We start from the raw sequence: 6,126 nt of genomic DNA, 5'->3' as shown, positions 1-6,126 counted from the left end.
GTATTATCAGCTCTACTGGGGTTAATTTATTTTCTTTGCCCTTGTTTTTTTTTTCTTTACTTTTTATATTTATGAAATTTATGTAATATTTCATATATCTAATAAAAAAATATTTCAAATAAATCAATACTTACAATAAAATATTAGCGAGCCTGCTTTTGACACAACGCTCAAAGAGAATAAATTATTATTATATAGTATACTATATAAGTATAGTATATAAGTATGTACGACTACAAATATTACAATTATTCTTTTTTTATTTGACATCATATGTTATTATTTATGTTTATTACATTAATAATACTCACATCTCAATTTTTTGCAAAAATATTGCAACCACTAAAGAAAATAAACAAATGTTTAAATAAGTAATAATAAAAAGTAGATAAAATAAAATATGTATCACAAGTTTGTAAAAGTTAAAAAAGAATACAAAAAGTATCGACGAGGAAGGGATTCGAACCCTCGCGTGCATAGCACATGAGATTAGCAGTCTCACGCCTTAACCACTCGGCCACCTCGTCATGTCAGGGTCGCTCGAAATTAATGTACACATTCTTTTATACTATCCATACTTCATGTTATTTATGATATTATTCTACACTTATGTCATCACAACCCGTTATCAAGCAATGACCCTATTGCGTATTTATTTTGAAGATTTTTGTAATATAACACATACCACCTTAATCCATGTAACAAAACTAACACCGGTGTTTTTTTTTTAATTATTGTTTTACATTAAAATAATTTATAATACTTATATGTTAAATTTATTTATTTATCTTAACGCCATGTACTTAGAAGATTGGTAGACAGAATTATTTTACATTTAAGCATTTAATAAAAATTTTGTTATGCTAAAACATTTTAATTAAACAATTAAACCGACGATATTATAATATAGGTAACTAATTAAATTCCCATACGACAATTTCTATAAGCCATTTCACTCATAAAAATCGTAGTTTTGAATTCACCACGATGGGCCGGCAGATTTGAACTTCATCCACATTGTTTTTCTTTTCACTAGTGCCGCAATATTTTAGTAGCGTACACGAGCGAAGGAGCACCGTTCAGTCATTATCCATTAAAAAAAAAACAAATATAAATAAATACTACTAAAATTAAAATATAGGATGCTTTATATATTTATTTATGCTAGTATTATAAATGTGAAAGGGAGTTAGTTTAATATACATATTACATGGGACGAAATACATATATTACTTTTTATTCAAGTCGTTGAACATAACATATTCGGAGGAGAAGAGGATTGTTAGTAATTGGTCTAACAGCCTAATTGCTAGCAATGTAGGCAATATAACAGGTCGACCTCCACGCGGTTCCGGGATCGGGATCGGGATGAATTATTGTTAAATTCGTCACGAGGGACCTACTGACCTGCTTTCATATTCACCTATCATCTTTCACTAAGGCCTCACCAGTGTATACCGATAGCGCAGATGGGTAAAATATCAAGACGGATAAAAATAAAATATCTACAGTACTCAGATATAATTCTTTGGACTGGATAATGAGATAAAAATGAAATAGTAACCCCGCCTACGCGGGGGGAAAGGGATTTTTAGTAATGGAGACTGAGAATCCTATTGCTTATAATATACCCAACCAGATCAACCTCCTCGTGGTTCCCCCTGGAAACTATCATGGTTAATTCCTAATGAATTGATCATGATGGGCTAACTGGTCTGTTTTCATTCTCATCTATCACCCTTCACTGGTGCCCCGCCAGCGTACACCGTTAGCGCAGGCGGGGTTACCATTCCATTTTCACCCGCCAAAAAAAAAACCCGCCTACGCTATCTACTGGCAAAGCACCAGTGATGGTTGATAACTGAGAATAAAGGCAGATCAGTCAGCCCATAGCGATTAATTCATCAGCAATTAAATTTACCACATTGATTTCCAGGAAGTACCGAATGGATATCGATTGGACGGGGTATATTGCTAGCAATGAAAACTGGCAACCCCATCATTACTTTTAACCGCCCCCCTGCTCCTTAGTTATATAAACTATGGTCCTACATTGAAATACTTGTTATGCTTGTGTTAAAGCTATAGAAAAAAGGTCATTTACATGACACAAATTCGACATGGGAATAAAATATTAAAAAGCGAAACAACAAAATGTCTAAGCAGGGCCGCGCCGATGACTAATGATCTACAATACATTTATAATGATCTACAGGCCTCACGGATCTCGCCCCCCCCCCCCCTCCCGCAACTCGGCAGAGCCTCGAACATGCAACATTTGTTATAAACTTAGGTACCTCATTTATTTATAATTTAATTGGATTTGTTTCCATTCCGGAAACGCATGCTGTTGAGAGAGGTAAAATTATTGAAATTACATTTAATTAATGTTTTTTTAGCGTTGTCGGTAAGCTGTTTTATATCTTGAGGTGATTATAAAATTGTATTTATGTGCGTAATACGTATTTGTACCTGCTTACTAAGAATTGATGTATGTTAACGAAGTAAAGGAATTTTTAAACGACTCTCAAAAGGTTGTTCTCAGTTCTTCTATTATGTATTTTTTATGCAACTTAGAATGATAATCATGCTTAACAGCCCAACTGATGGAAAATGTAAACCGTCACCTATATATATGAGCAACACCATGGCCATCCTACAATAATAGATGTTACCCCACATGCGTTACCATTGCTGAGTACTATGGTGTGACATTAGCCTACAGTTTTACTGCCATACCCCACTCTTCAAACTGAAACACAGGCAGCTGGTTCACAGTTTTGACACAAGTGAAACACAACTACCCAAAACAGCGTTTTTTCAACCGACTTCAAGAAGAATGAGGTTCTTAGTTCGGTTATATTATTGCCATCAGTTGTAAACAGATTTGAAAAATTCTTTTTTTATCCAAATGAATATATTTACAGATTAGTCCCATAGAAATTTTATCAAAATCGGTTCAGTAATTTAGTTTTCAAATCAAAATTACTAGTATTACCACAACTGAAGTTGTTTTTTTATGTTTTTTTTTATACAACTTAGAATGGCAAACAAGCTGACGGCCCACCTGATGGAAAGTAGTAACCGTCGCCTATAGACATGAGCAGTACCATAGACATAATAGAGTATACTGTTATACCCTTGATACCCCTCATGCGTTGCCATTCCTGAGGACTCAGATGTTATTCCTCTGTACCCTGTAAATTCACGCCATATCCCACCCTTCAAACCGAAACGCAGCCATGCAAACACAACGGCTTCATGGTAGAAACACGAATGGGACAGAGGTACCCAAGCAATCGAATTTTGTACAAAGTCTCCCTCCTTATGTGGAACATACCTAATATAATTCTGTACAAAGTCTTCCACTAGTTATGTTACGCGATACCATGTCAGGTCTGATTCTATATTGATTACGATAATACTATATACAGTCGATAAGATTTACTTTTTGAAGGCGCAAAATCATAAATTATTAAAAACATCTCATTCCTCCTCATGACATGTTCAAGATAAAGAGCATGCAATTTGACTGTTCTTGGCGGTATTTTCATCGTTCCCGTAATAGAGTTTTTAATTAATTCTTATTACATAGAAATCTGAAAGTAATTATCAATTCCTCTTCACCCCGCTGCACATGACTATGAATTGACTTAGATTGAGATAAGCAATGTTTTCACCAGGGTTTCACAACAAGTTATGAGTTAATGAATAATTCAATGCTTATTATTAACTATGATAGTAGATAAAAAATAAATGATTTTCATATATACTATATCTATGGGGGTGTGCATATACCTATATTCATATATATACATATATATATATATATATATATATATATATATATATATATATATATATATATATATATATATATTCGTGTATATATGTACTTTAGTATCAAATAAAACAACTACAATGCAGTTTATTTGGGTTTATAGTATTCTAAGAAAAAATATTTATCATAAATAGCGTAAGTATAAATGTAGATATATAATTATTATGACCTTAGTATGAATTTATACCATAGGTAAATACTTACGAAGAATCTATTGTATTATCTGTAATATTTATTACACATAATAAATAACGAAGTATTTAATATGGAATATCTCACTGACAATATTTTAACGCTATAGTCCACCGGCCCCAACAAATGAGGCTTCAAGGCCCAGTCGAGGGCTGCACCGTCTCCTGAATATGACAAATAACATTAAAAATGAAACTACACGAATACCAACATAAAATAAAAATGTCAAAAATTTAAATTAAGGATTAAAATATTTAAATTTAGTGCGGGCGCATCCAGCTCGCGCCCGGTCCGCCACAGCCGTGCGTCGAGCGACGAGCGCGGAGCCTGTACACACTCACTCGGACTTGAAAACGATACCTTACTGTGGAAGTGGATTATCAAATTTGTAATTTCTATGTTTTCTATAATATATGAGAACCGCATACTCGGATGTTTAGAATAACATTAAAATTTTCCTCATATTCAAATGAATAATATAGAATATAAATATTTTCCATCTAATTATGAGTCGCTGAAAATGGTATTATTTACATTTTTCATGTAATCAAAATATTTTCCTTATTTTCTTAAGTTACGAGGTTTTTTAATAGGTATTCCGTTTTATATCACTTTTTTCAGAAGGCATTACGTATGGAATATATACACATATACCTAAGGTCAAGTGCTTTTACAATACAATATGAAATCAATAACACTAATAATAATAAAATAATTTATTCAGCAACTTTACACATTAAAATAATAATTCTCTAATGGCAGCTAAAATGTTCCCCACTTAGCTTAAGCTGAAGCGTTGTGGAGTGCTGCAGCGCTGATTTTCAGTGGGGCCACCACTCGATAGGTAGCTCTCGAGAAATTATAATACACTATTAACTGGACCTTATAGATGATAAAATAATATAATACATATAATAATACATTATTTATCGTATAACATACGATACAAGATAAAAAAGATAAGTAAAATAATTATGTAAATATTATATTACGTAAATAATTGTGTATTTTTTTTTTATACAACTTAGAATGGCAAACAAGCTGACAGTCCATCTGATGGAAAGTGGTAACCGTCGCCTATAAACATAAACAGTACCATGGACATAACAGAGTATACTGTTTCGCCCATGATACCCCCCATGTTATAACTGATGCATTATTCAAATTATAATGCATCAGTTATAATTTATCCGCCAAGTTTGCAGTTTTTGTACTTGAATCAAATATGTTTTCAATGATATTTAAAAAACGAAACTGAAATGAGACTGACAACAGGAGGAGGTAAATTGTTCCTGCATTTCGTGGCAGAATATTTTTAAAATCTCAATATATTATTTTTAAAACATGCCTTAATCATACTTGTAGTCGTTTGTGAAAATCATTTTATATTATAAATTTAAACCAATTTGGTGGTAAGTCTATGTAATTTACATCTATAATTATTATATAAGTACATTTAAATATTTTTGTTATACAACTTAGAATGGCAAACAAGCTGACGGCCCACCTGATGGAAAGTGGTAACCGTCGCCTATAGACATGAGCAGTGCTGAGCAGACATGACCATGGACATAACAGAGTATACCGTTTCGCCCATGATACCCCCCATGCGTTGCCATTCCTGAAGACTCAGGTGCTATTCCTCTGTACCCAGTAAATTCATGCCAAAATATATATTATTTTAATGATATTGATTATATACCTACGTATATATATAATACATTAGACATGCAGACGATATAATAATCCAATTCTAATAAAGTATTATAGATTAAATAAATTCTCTATCATAATCATTATCAATTTATGTTTAAAGCAATTCAGCATGACCAATATTTACGTATTATTTCTAAACTGCCATTTTTAGAAACTTCAATCCTTTTCCATATCGAACTAACCCTTCGAATACTATAAATTAATGGGATGTACTGTGCCAGAGAATTTTAAATATTTGAAAGCACCGTTTAGAAAAAATCAAAATCTCACCACAACTATAATATATTACGTAAAATAAATAATACAATCATAAAGTAGTTATAAATGTAGTGTTTATAAAAGGTAATCGTGGTTTTATGGTCCATATATTTGGAATG

At 32.3% G+C, this 6,126-nt stretch overlaps 1 non-coding gene across 1 annotated transcript; it reads right to left on the bottom strand.

Annotated features, from left to right (window-relative positions):
- Positions 1-445: 445 nt before the first annotated feature.
- On the bottom strand, positions 446-527 carry Trnas-gcu (transfer RNA serine (anticodon GCU)). Its single transcript has one exon. It is a non-coding gene; the product is annotated as a tRNA-Ser (tRNA).
- Positions 528-6,126: the final 5,599 nt, after the last annotated feature.

Source organism: Galleria mellonella, unplaced genomic scaffold (assembly GCF_026898425.1).
Source record: "Galleria mellonella isolate WM207_F2 unplaced genomic scaffold, CSIRO_AGI_GalMel_v1 utg12924, whole genome shotgun sequence".
NCBI classification, from domain to species: Eukaryota; Metazoa; Arthropoda; class Insecta; order Lepidoptera; family Pyralidae; genus Galleria; species Galleria mellonella.
The sequence above is the reverse complement of the archived record's forward strand: the minus strand, read 5'-3'. Positions and strand labels throughout refer to the sequence as shown.